The 12,897-nt window shown below is 35.6% G+C and overlaps 1 protein-coding gene across 1 annotated transcript in view; it reads right to left on the reverse strand.

Annotated features, from left to right (window-relative positions):
- LOC108978284 (protein Wnt-5) overlaps nucleotides 1–12,897 on the reverse strand; it is a 154,770-nt gene that overhangs the window by 115,682 nt on the left and 26,191 nt on the right. The gene's annotated exons all lie outside the window — the stretch shown is intronic.

A 12,897-nucleotide genomic window follows, 5' to 3' on the forward strand; every position in this document is an offset into this window, starting at 1 on the left:
TTACAATGTTTCTAAGAAAATTGTTGGAACGTGAAAAAATGGATGCAAATTGAAGTAGGAACACCTTTTGTAAATCAATGCGAGGCCTTTTCTTTGGACCTGTGAAATAAGTGAACAAGCAATTTTTTTACAAAAACAACATGTATTAAACATTTAAAAGGAAAGATAAAATAACAAAAATTAAATAATAATTGAAGAGCAACCTGAGATCGGTAAGTCGAGTGGGAGAGACGTGGTTGAATTTGTTGAAGATTAAAAATGACTTAAAAAATTAAAATTGTAATTAAATTCCGTGGGTAAATCATATTTCAACAAAAATATATTTTCCTAAGTGGGTTGGGCTATCCTTAATTACTGCGTTTGTTCAAATGATTTTGGTGGATATTTTGAGTATAAAACTCGACTCTTTTCGATTAAGTTGAATTTGTTTCAAAAACCCAAATGTAAGAAAGTTTCTTTTCACATGCTTGGTCATGCTAATTGGAGAGCATTATACCTACCTCTGAGACAGGATTTTATGAGTTTGTCATTCAAACAAGTCAATAATCTTCGGAATGGAGGTGAAAAAATAAGCCCCTATTTGGCCATATAGAAGCGTTTGCGTGAGAACATTCGTCCAAAACATCGGGAATGTGGAAGAACATTTTATAAATTTGACACGATGCACTATCCCATCGAGCCACGATTATGGCCGTATTTAAAGCCAAAACTGCAGTGAATACCATCGAGTAACCACCGCGTTCACCGGATTTGGATTCGTGTGATTTTTTTTTTGTTCCCCAGACTGAAATGGCCGCTCAGTGGCATCCCTTTTCAGTCAATCGAAGAGATAAAACCAAACTCGCTGAAGAAGCTGAAGGCTATTACAAAATGTGCTTATGATACGAGGTTCGAAGACTGGTAAAGTCATTGGGATAAGTGTATTAAACATGTTGATGATTACTCTGAAGGCGACAATATTAAATATTTTGGATTTTATTTACCGGGTACTTTGTTGAACTTGCACGGTTTAGAAAATAAAAAAAAAAGTTATAAATTGTATTAAAATTAAGTCCCTCAGCATCACGAGAGACGAGTGTGCTTGAAAGAGAGTATTAGTCAGACTACCCTTCGCCTTCCATCAGACTCTCAGCTTTCCTTTTCAAACAATAACCAAATAATGGATAAGCATTATCTTAAGGAGATGATTTTGCAGATTAGTTCTAACTTTGGTATTTAGATTATATCAGCATATGCTATTGTGATGGCAGCATTGGCTATTGTGATGTCAGTTTAGGCTGATATAATCTAAATAGCACGTAGAAAAAGTAAAAATGCAGATAATCTGGCAAAGGCTTTTTCAAAAACAAATAAAATAAAAAAAATAAGTGATTAAATATAAGAATTCCAATATTTTGGCTTTTAAGAAAATTGTTTTTGAACAGCTAGGTTACTAAGCAATGTGGCTTTAGAAATTTCCAGAATTTTTTAGGTATTGACTTTAATTGAATTGAACTCTCTTCCGTTATTTCCAACCAATCTCCACAGCACATGGTGGTCTTGCGAGAAATTTCAATAAAAATTACTGTCATTTTAGCTCATTCAAATATTGTTTTTAAATTCAGCAATATACACCTAAACAACTTCTGCACTTTTCATCGAACCATAAAAACGCAGGAGTTAATAGAAAAGTTATCGTTTTATGAACTCAGCATTTAATGAAAAATATTACTAGTCATTGATGATCGCTTGATTGCGTTTTTACGACCGAAATAATAAAATGTTAGCAATGACGATCACGCCGGCGCAATGAGTGCTGTGCTGAGAGCAATAACGCAGCGGCAGAATGAAAAATCAAAAGGCGAAAAGGTAAAATGGCAATGAAAGACTACAAGAAAAGCCTTTTACCGAGAGAATGGGTGAGGAGCATTTTCGTTTGCTTTTATTAGCCTTTTAACAACAAACTATACACATATGAGTGAAAATATGTATATAAAACCATAAAGTGGAAAGTTTTCAGCTAAAGACTCCTTTTATGACATTTTAGTTTTTGTTATCACAAGTTCGCTTAAGTTTTATAGCTTCAATTAAAATGCAGTCAAAACAGATGCAAAATAAACGATGGCGCCTGGCGACAATTTGGGGTGTACACATACATACAGATAAATTTGGTATGTATGTGTGTGCATAGCTGATTAATAGAGCATAATGATGAAAAACTAAAAGGCGAATAACAAGACATAAACAACTGTCAAACATGCTAAATGAATTAATTTTAAAACTGTTAAACGTTTTTGTTGTTACTTGTGGCAAGGCATGTTTACAAAACACAACAACAAGTAAAATATATATGCACATACATAAACAAACATATCTACAAGCGTGACAAGCAAAGTGCGCCTATCAAAATGACCTGAAACCCTCGAAAAATAAATCTTCAGCAACTGACAAAAATTAATTGTCACCAACACACGCACACACATCCACACAAAGCGTTGCTATAGCGCCTATAAATATGCATGTACTTACACAAGTAAACGCACAACAACAAATGTGACAACAAATGCATGAGTGCTAGGAAAAAATTGTGGACATAAATGCTACAAGCAAATGCAGTTACAAAAACAACAACAATAATATGAAAACTTGGTTTTTTTCCAACGCGACAAAAGTGCAACATCGCTGAGTTTACACCAATCTTTATGTTCTCATATCTGTTTACACGCCTATGCACTCGGCATAACACTAAATATGTAGTTGTGTGTGTATGCCTGCAGACCAACACCTCAAACCCCAGCAATTCATCGCGTATTCATTCATTTCCACAACTGCAGTGGAACTTGCAACCACGACAGCCACGTGCAACGCGTGTAACATTTGTTGTTCTCGCTGTTATTATTATTATTTTTTTTTTGTTGATTTCACTGTGGTTGCAACGCATCATATAAATGGCCCACTGTTGTGGCTGCCAGTTGCGTAGCGTATCTGCAACGTAAAAATGCATAAATTTGCTGCGTGCCGCAGTTGCGAGCAATAAGTGCCTGCAGCTTTGAAGGGCTGACAGACTCACAGTCAGACTGAGTAAGCACCCATTCAGAATCGTGTGCACGCTAATAGCTGTTAACACAGTAAAATATCGAATAGCGCAACAGCAAGTGTGAACAACAAAAAAAACAGTCAAATATTTGAGTCAGATAGAAACCTATATATCTTTATGGAGTATTTCTTATTTTTTTTATGCAACATGATCTTATTTTGAGTTGTTATGCTATCATTGGATAATTTTGTTAATCGATTTTGAGAACCACAAACAAACAATCCATATGATCCAAATCAAATAATGTGGCACGAAAACTCGAAGACCAGCAATAGCAGGACCGCGCACTAAGCTTTCTGTGCCTATGGGTAACTTTTCGACACCTTCTCAGGCACAAGTCTTTGCGTTATGAAAACTGGTGTAATGCTATACTCAGCGATAGCTATCTCGTCCCAAGAGGTTAAATCACTAAGGGTCAGGAGTACTGAGGAGGGCTTGACAGCTTATCGAACGAGTCCGCCTTAATTTGGAAAGCCTGTAATATAATGACTAATGAACTTTTTCGCTCTGCAGAAACGAAAAGTTCTGGTACCAGTAGTTTCTAAACAATCTGTGAGTGCAGATTTGGGGCGGATTCATATATCCTAACCGAGTCCACCTGGTACTCAATCGGTCTGAGTAGCCGGTTATAAAATGATTAATGAATTTTTTCGCTCTTCAGCTAGCAGTTTCTAGGCAATATGTAGATACTGAAATGAAACCTTGGGATTCGCATATCCTAGAAGAGATTAGCATTATCCTTGAATTTATAAGTACACTGGGTCTATGAGTGTTTTGTTGAACGATGGAAAGGCCCAATAGAAAAGGGAATGCAGTACATAACTCATTAACTGTGCTTCCTTATATTATATATACGTATAAAGCTACCATAATATTTTAGTATTGCCCAGCAATTTGTATAGTGTAACTTCTTCGAGATCATTGCAAATAATGCTACTAAACACAAAATACTCATAATACTGGTATGATTATATACTTCATGCTTTTTTTTCAACTAGTTTCCCACATACACTTTTCATTAAAATCATGTACAACTGTGTAGCATTAATTTAGTATTTGTATATACTATATATGTATGTACATATATTGTATGGCATAACGGTTAAACAAAAGTGGTTCACGGTTAACGCAATACTCCAGTATGAACTACAATATTTCAATTGTAGAACAATGCTAAAGCATAACTCATGCCTATGTTGCAATGGTTGCTTTAATTAAAGTGACCATTCAGTCTACAAACCACATATGAATAAACTTCGAGTTTCTGGTTCTGTTGCACTTTTTCCGTTTTGCAATATATATATACAAGTATATATTTGTGGTGTATAATTATTAATTTTATTTTTTTGCTTCGTAGATTCTTATGTTTTTAAGATATCTCTCTGAAATTTCCCAAGAAACTGTTCATTTCTCGAAGCCACCGATATCAGACTACTACGGATTAAAGAAGGTAATTTATGAATATCTTTACTTTTGACCCCGTTCTCTGAGAAGTAAACATTACATTACATTATAGGGAGCTAATCCTAAATAAAATAAAATAAAGGTAGTTCACACAGAAAACATGTCGAACAGAAACCTCAACTGTACGCCTTCCACTCAATAAATCTTCACAATAGAGATCTTCCTTTGAACCTGCTGGTTCCAACGGCTATATATCTTCTGCTAAACAATTTCGTCAGCCCCAACTACTTCCAGACTGGGTTAAAAAAAAAAAAAAAAAAAGTATTTCGTATAACTGTTTGTCTGGCATGTTGTGCTACTATATAATCGCTATTTTATGATATTGTATGATTTTCTATTATTTCTCTTATTTATTTTCGCCTTTGTGGCTGTGCAAAGCGCACACAAATCAATCAATGGCAATTATGCAGTAAATTTTAATGAAGCGCGCAGACAGACGCCTCTTGGCAATGCCAGTACTTGGAAGTACTTATAACTTACAACCAAATACATACATACATATGCATGTGATGCATTTGTTGCTACAGAGATACTATACATACGAAGGAATGCATAGCGCGCTTGACTGCAAAAGCGCAGTTATGAGCAGTTTTCAAATTGCCTTCACATCCATAGACACTTAGATTCTTCGGAAAGTGCACAATTTGTAGTACAACGCTTATAATGTGCAAACATACATATGTATGTATGTATAGTATATGTCTGCTAATAATATGTGTATGAGTGTGTGTGTATTATATTTCTGCAGCATTGTAAATACTTGTAGTAATCGTTAAGTGTTCTCAATTGTGTTAGAGAAAGTGCAAACTTGAGTTTGAACTTCTTAACACGAAAATTTATTGCTCTCTTATAATTAAGGCGTCACAATGCTTTGAAATTAAATGAAAAATGCGTGAATAGCTGGAAGAAGATACAGAAGATAAACTGTGGTACATTGTTAAAGTACAGATATGCATCAAAGTATATATATAAATATGTATTTTAAGAGACAAACATGAGCTTTTATTTTTATATATATATATTTTTTTTTTTGCAGATTTTCCGTTTACCCTATATACTAATTTTTTTAAAAATTTGAAACTATCAATACTATTATATATATTAATAATATTATTCTTATTATATTATCGGCCTTTTGCTTTTATAACCGACTGAGACATAAGTTACATTCCTTCCCAGTGACCATTCTTCTGAAGTACAAGGTGAGAAAAAGTCGATATATGCCAGAATTGTGAAATACGGTTAGTTAATAGAGAATATTGAATGCGAGATAGCCCGGCATGCACTTGAAGATACCAAGGCGTTGATGACTCAAACAAACTGTCGACTTGGCTCGCACTTCACTGCTGACAGTCATAACTTTGAAGTTGTAGATAAGTTCATCTATCTTGAAACCAGCATCAATTACACCTGCAATATCGATCTTGAAATCCAACGCAGAATCACACTTGCCAACAGATGCAACGCTTGTAGAAGTAGAGGGAGAGAAAGACCTACACTCCGTTGGAGAGATCAGGTTAAGAAGCTGCCGACTGCACTTAAAAATAGCAAAAGAAAAAACGCCTGGCGCACTTTTGTTAATTCGGCTATAACTGGAGAAGCGCTGTCTATGCCAGTAAGGAAAAATAAAAAGAAGATCCGTCAAAATGTTAAATCTCCCGATCCATTTTCTCCACAGTTGTTAAAGTTAAGCATATGTATTTTAATTTCGAACAAGAAACACTTCAAAATACTAGTAATAACGAATGGGTCCATATGTATGAGGCACAATGGTACATTTTTGTTTAAAATCAACAACTCCTTTCCTTTTGACCTCAATCGCAACCAGATCTCTAAAATTGATCAACTCGACATTTTTTGTATATGCCCCTTAGAAACACTCATTTCTCAAGCAAAATCTTGTACCATACTATTATTTTTGAGATTGTTTAAAAAAAAAAGCCACAAAAAAAAAAAAAAACTATCTGCAAAGGAATTTCATGTATTTTTTTTATAAGCTCTATACGTAGTAATATACAAGTAGTTGCACATAGCATGTTCGACGACAATTTCCGAAAAAGAGCTCTAGTTGCATGCAATGTCAATAGCTCAAGCGTTGATCAACTCTACAAATCGCAGCGAATTTCCAGCATGTTGCAAGTCAATATTATAGCGCAACATACCTGTGGCAATAGCTATTTGCTAAACTTTTAATTTTTTTCCGACTTAATCTTAAATTTCGATTTGATTTTCATCTCAACTCAAAGTCACGCGCAAAGATCTCAAAGTGATTGATTCGCAAGGTAGCAACAACAAAGCGCAATTTCATATGGTCGTGTGCATGCATTTGCCTAGTGTATGCATGTGTGTGGCATTACCGACAGACTCGCAGATTCGCAAAGTGAATGCCAAAAAATGAAAATAAAATAAATTTAAATTTTATTATTGAGCTGTGCTGGCGCGCAATGCTTTATTGCCTGAAACTTGCTGCACGTTTGTTGAGCACATGTTGTCAGTTAAGCGGTTTTCGTGTATGAACTATAGTTGTTAGTATTGCAGTACGTATTGATTGGCTTGATGATTGGCTTCATTCCTATTGATTATATATTTATATTAAGACAGATATTTATATACTCGTTCGCTTGCATGATTACAATTCTATTTACGAGGAACAATAGACAGATTTGACATTGCAGTGATTGCTATTAAGTAGGTATTGTGGCACGAATTGAAACATTTTTGAAAGCAAAGAAATTGAAAGATGTTGAATATAGAAGTCAATACATAGAAAAGTATATGAGTCATGAAATAATTGAGATAGTTATTCGGGAAAATGTATACATAACCCTAAGTTAATAATTTGAATGATATTGGGTAGTCGAAAAAGACTGTTCGTATTTTGTCAATAAATTTTGTTGCACTCGTGTACCTCCAGTGCTCTGATGACGATACTGTTACAGTTCGTGTAGCACATCAATAGTTCGCTCGCTTCCGTTCTTGAAATTTCGATGTGACAGATGCACCTGGCTCAGGACGACCTATCGTTGAAAAAATCGATGAAATCATTCAAAAGATTGACCGGACCGTCACATAAGCAGCCATAACATCACCAAGGAACTTAGCATTCATCAGCAAACATCATTTAAGCCATTTCAAAAAGGCTGGCTACAAAAAGAAACTCTATGTTTGGCTACCACATGAATTATCTGTAAAAAATGTAATGGACCGAACTAACATCTGCGATTCTTTGCTGAAACGAAAGGAGATCGAATCATTTCAGAAGCGAATGGTAACAAGAGACGAAAAGTGTATCAACTACGACAATAATGTAAATAAAAAAAAAAACGACCAGAATTGATTGATAGAAAGGGTACATATTAGGTTCATTATATAAATATATAAAAAATATAATTTGATTAGAAATACGAAAAGACTTTTTCGACTGCCCAATATATCGTTAGATATTAATTTTATTATTATTAATTTTAATTTTTTAATATTAATTTTTAACGTTTTCCATAAATATCAGATGCAAGTTGCATGTATACTAAGGGAATAGAAACCAGTTGCCGATCAGAACGCAATTATTTTTCTACTTCAACACCAACTCGCCGCATCATGCAAACATATAAAAAATTATCGTTTTCCATCAAACTGCATGTGGCAACAGACTGGAAGTTGCCTTCCTAGTGCCTGGCAGCTTCATACTTCAACAGATAGCGGGTTTGTTGCGGTTGGGAGCGTTTACACTGAGAAAATTTGTGTGTTTAGAAGTATTAACAACAAATATTGGAAGATCTTTCTTTATTGAATATGAACTCAATATCGAGAAATAGTCATGTAAATAATATAATTATTTTTGGAGTTTGAAATTTGTTAAGAGAATGAAGGTGATTTTGGTCTCATTTCCATTTAGCTTTTTATCTTTTTATACTGCTGAAGGAATAAAGTTGATTTCTCACTTCACCTTTATCTTTTCTGCAATTGTATAATCATCTCAAAGAAAACTTAAATTTTAAATTCACTTTTTCTAGATCTCTACAGGCGAGCTAGATCTCTATCCCTTTCGTCAACCATTTTTCTATTACCTCGCAACTCTATTCTAACAAATAAAGAAAATTTTCGAATGTAACAATAATTCGAACAACGTTCTACTTATAAACTTGTGGGCACAAACACACCTTCCTAACAACAAACGGCTCATTATCGGCACACAATGCCGCCGTGGCATGCAACACACCGTCCCAATACCGCCCACACAAATGAACAGACTATAAGTAGACTATAATCGCATGAAAGCAGGGCAAACACTTCAAACTCAAGCCGTTTTTGCAAAAACAGCATGCGATCCATGCGCCCGGAGCGTACACAACCGCGAACGGGCAAGCGATCAATCGCAAAAACGCGCTGGGCGGGTAAATGGCTGCGTTGGATTCCCGCTGAAGCGTTAATACCCTGCGCTGATATTTCCATTTACTCACGACAGCTAACAAAGAAATAGCCATGCACAAACCCACAAATCTATATAAAGTTTAAAGGCAGCAACACAGCAGTGTTTCAAGCTGCAGCAGCGCTCAACGCGGATTGTGGCCGAAAATGTTTAGCAATTCTCTGCCGTTGAGACGGAAGTTCACTGTATTTGGCCGGGAGTAATATTTCTAAACAGATTGAAATTACTAGCCGAAAAAGAACAGCACCCAAATGTATTTATGGCGAAGTATATTTGCTTGTAAATTAATATTTGAATGGCTTTTGAGGCTAATTTTCAAAATATTACCATTCGGCTGCTTGTTGCCCACACTAATCTCTATTTAATTACACTATTCGCGCTCGATTGATCTCTTTTCTCTGCGCTGCCGCACAGTTAATTGACTTTCACGGAATTAAGTGGAAGGTGGAAATTTCGGTGCAGCAAGACAAGTTTATTTTAATGAATTTAAGCTTTATCTAGCTGCCGCATCAAATTGTTTCAACTACACACTTTTTATCATGAAGACTTCAGTGCCTTTGTACCTACTCTTGGTCGCGTGGTAACTCTGCTGAAATTGAAAAAATATTAAAATTTTATTGGTCTTTGGAAAATTGGTAGGCGGCTGTGAGTAATTATAAGCCCTTTTAAATTACCTTAAGTCTAATTGATTTTAGGCATTTATCAAATCATTGTTGCCCACTTTTATAATAATACATTAAAATTCATAGCATTTGAGCCAAAAATTTTGTTTCGCTGGTAAAATTACTTTTCATAAGTATTTGTTACGTCTGTTTGTCTATATTTTTACTAATTACTTAAAAAGGGTGATTAATTTCGAGGTTCCCTATATTTTTTAAAAGAGAAACACAGAAGCTTCAAATTTATTGGGGAATGTTTATAATCATTCTAAAAAAACCTTCTTAGGCATTTACTTTTTCAAGATTATCTTTTTAAAATGTTAGCCGCGGATACATCTCAGAGCATTTCGACTGGTAACTGGCGCATGACGCGAGTGATCTTTTGCTCCAAGGGCTCAATCGAAGCGGGATTGTCCACATAGGCTTGATACTTTACATATTACCACAGGAAAAAAGTCTAACGGCATGATCTTCGTGGCGCAGTTTTGTTGATACCAAATATCGCCGAGATCATGAGCTTCAATTTCAGGCATCAAAAATTCGGTTATCATGGCTCGAAAACGGTCGCCATTTTGAAGAATCCCAAATGCGGCAATTTTGTTTGTGTACTTTCTCATTTAGCTGGAAATAGACCTCTCCTTTGAAGACAGAGACAATAGAGCGAAGCGATGTCCTTGGGAGGTCAGTTCTTGCACAAATTGTATTTTGCAAGTTTTCAATTTAAGATCTCGACGTATTCGATAAGTTAGTCCGAGTTGCTTCTGCGGCGCCGAATCGACTCTCCACGGTCTTCCAGTTACTCTCTTATATATTTTCTTCACTGCGTGCTAGAGTATTCAAGAGAACAAGCTTTCCAAACATTGGCTCGTCGAGGAAAAATAATTTTATATCTTTATGAACTAAAAACTATCCTGAATACTAAACTTTTACCATATTAGAAATATGTTTTTAATTTTACAAGATGAAATTGATATGAGACGAGATTCACCTACTCGTTTTCATCAAAAAATTACTCTGACGAAAACACAAATTTGCCCAGACATCTTCTCTCATATTCTTACTGATGTTATGCATAGGCAAATTTGTTTGCGATCAAGCATGAGGAAGTGATCGTGCTGGTAAAAAAAAAGACTAGATAATCAATGCAAGCAGTCTTCTGTGCCTTCCATGCTAGTAGTCACCGCAAGCACACTAACAAATGTTATATATTTATGAGTACGTATACCACAACATCTATCAAACATATAGCACTCCACACTTGCATCACTTTTCAACTGCCTTCACCTTCCACAGCCAGCCTTTCGACGTTCGTTGCTGTTGTTGCTGTGATGAATTGAAGTATGGCCATGGTGCACGATCGTTTGCGTGATGAACCAACCGCCAACCACTTTGTTGAAATTACTATATGCAGATCGCACTTTAAATAAATTTCTCAACAGCGAGCAAAATGTAGTAGAGGCAGTAAAAGTTCAAGCATCGTTTTGCCGCACTAAATTTTTATGTTCACACGATCCTTAATTGAGCGATCGCATGCGGAAGGTGTAAGCGCCGCACACACGTATTTCGTATTTATTTCAGATCGTAAAAGTGCATTAGTGCCAGTGGATGTCTTCCAGATGTCCGCTGCAGATAAACTAAATAGTTAACCATCTGACGGATTGATTGTTTGATTGATCGTTTGGCATTTGCACTGAACTTGGATGGGCATTGACTTTGGTATGCACTTCAATTTCCATATATACTTGGAGATATAATAAATCTTGCCATTTGATTAAGAACATACGCAGAGCATGATATACTGCATTTTAGCTTAAAGTTTGTGAAAGATTTCAAACAAGAAATAGAGGTTATACACGAAAGCTTATGTGATTTTGTAAATATTTATTCAAGTATTACTCTTTGGTATGCCAATCATGCTGATCTTGAATGGTGCATAAAGTGTTTTATACCAATTAATAATTCTAACTGTAACAATGGCACTGTAATAAGTAAATGAAGTCTGGGAAATTCTACGATGAGACATAGCTATGATTATCATTCTTATATCCATTTCATACTCAGGTAGGAAAATACGCATTTTTCTTGATTTTTGTTTTGAAGAGGAATTTAAGATAATATTATAAATAGAAACAAAAAATGCATATTTATAGAATTTAATTTACCTTAATATTGAAATTTGTTCTTAAAATTTGAACTCCCTTCCCGATCCCGGGACCGAGGCCGACCTCATATACAGATTTTGTCCGGAAAGTAATTGGATTGATTTTCTTTCACCGCGACTGTACTTCGGAGTGTGCGCCTACCGACTGGTTTCTGTAGAAGGCGTTCTCAGCTAACAAACGAGCAGCTGGTAAGTTATCTCCGAGCACATTGAGAGTCAGAGCAGAAATACGCGATTAAATTCTGTGTGAAACTCAGTAAATCTGCAACAGAGACGTTTGATATGATCAAGCAGGCAGCAGATGTTGCTTTGGAAAGATATGGTGTGTTTCGGTGGCACCATGCCTTTTTGGAGGGCCGGGGAGAGGTCGCTAATGAAGACCGTGCTGGGCGACTTCGACAAACACTGACAATGCGCACACGAGTCGCAAAGTTTTGAACTCAAATCGTCGACTAAGTATTCGTTTAATTACTCAGATGTTAAATTTATCACGTTCTGTGGTTCTTGACATCGTAACGGAGCACTTAAACATCCGCAAGGTATGCGCAAAGATGGTGCCAAAAGTGCTCACTAACGAACTAAACAACGCTGCATTGACGCAGAAGGAGGTTATTTTGAAAGTTTCTGGTTTGGAGAAAGTATTGTTACTAGTCAATTCACTTAGTAGATCGATATTCTTTTCTCAGTTTTCACGGAGCCTTTCAGTATATATCTCTTTCTTTCTCTCTCTGTCTCTCTCTCTCTCTCACTCTCTTGATCTCTTCTCTGAAAGATAACACATTTTTTAAGAACTTTTTCTCAGTTAATGTCGACGGATATTATGGATCATTTATGCTATTTTTCAGGGCTACAGCTTATGATCGACCATGCAGTTACATCCTAAACACTGGTTGAAATAGCCAATGTTACATAATGTTTTTGTAACATATTTCTTAATAACAAAACCAAAAACAGCCAGCCCAATATGTATTTCAATTATTAGGTGTAAAAAAATATTATTTAACAAATAAGACTGTTTTTTGTTCCCTCAAAAAGCTTAATTATTTTATGTTTTCAATATGTCCAGAGCTTTAATTAATTAGTTCCACTAAGATATCTATTGATGCTT

Source organism: Bactrocera latifrons, unplaced genomic scaffold (genome assembly GCF_001853355.1).
Source record: "Bactrocera latifrons isolate USDA-ARS-PBARC rearing strain unplaced genomic scaffold, ASM185335v1 scaffold_12, whole genome shotgun sequence".
NCBI lineage: Eukaryota > Metazoa > Arthropoda > Insecta > Diptera > Tephritidae > Bactrocera > Bactrocera latifrons.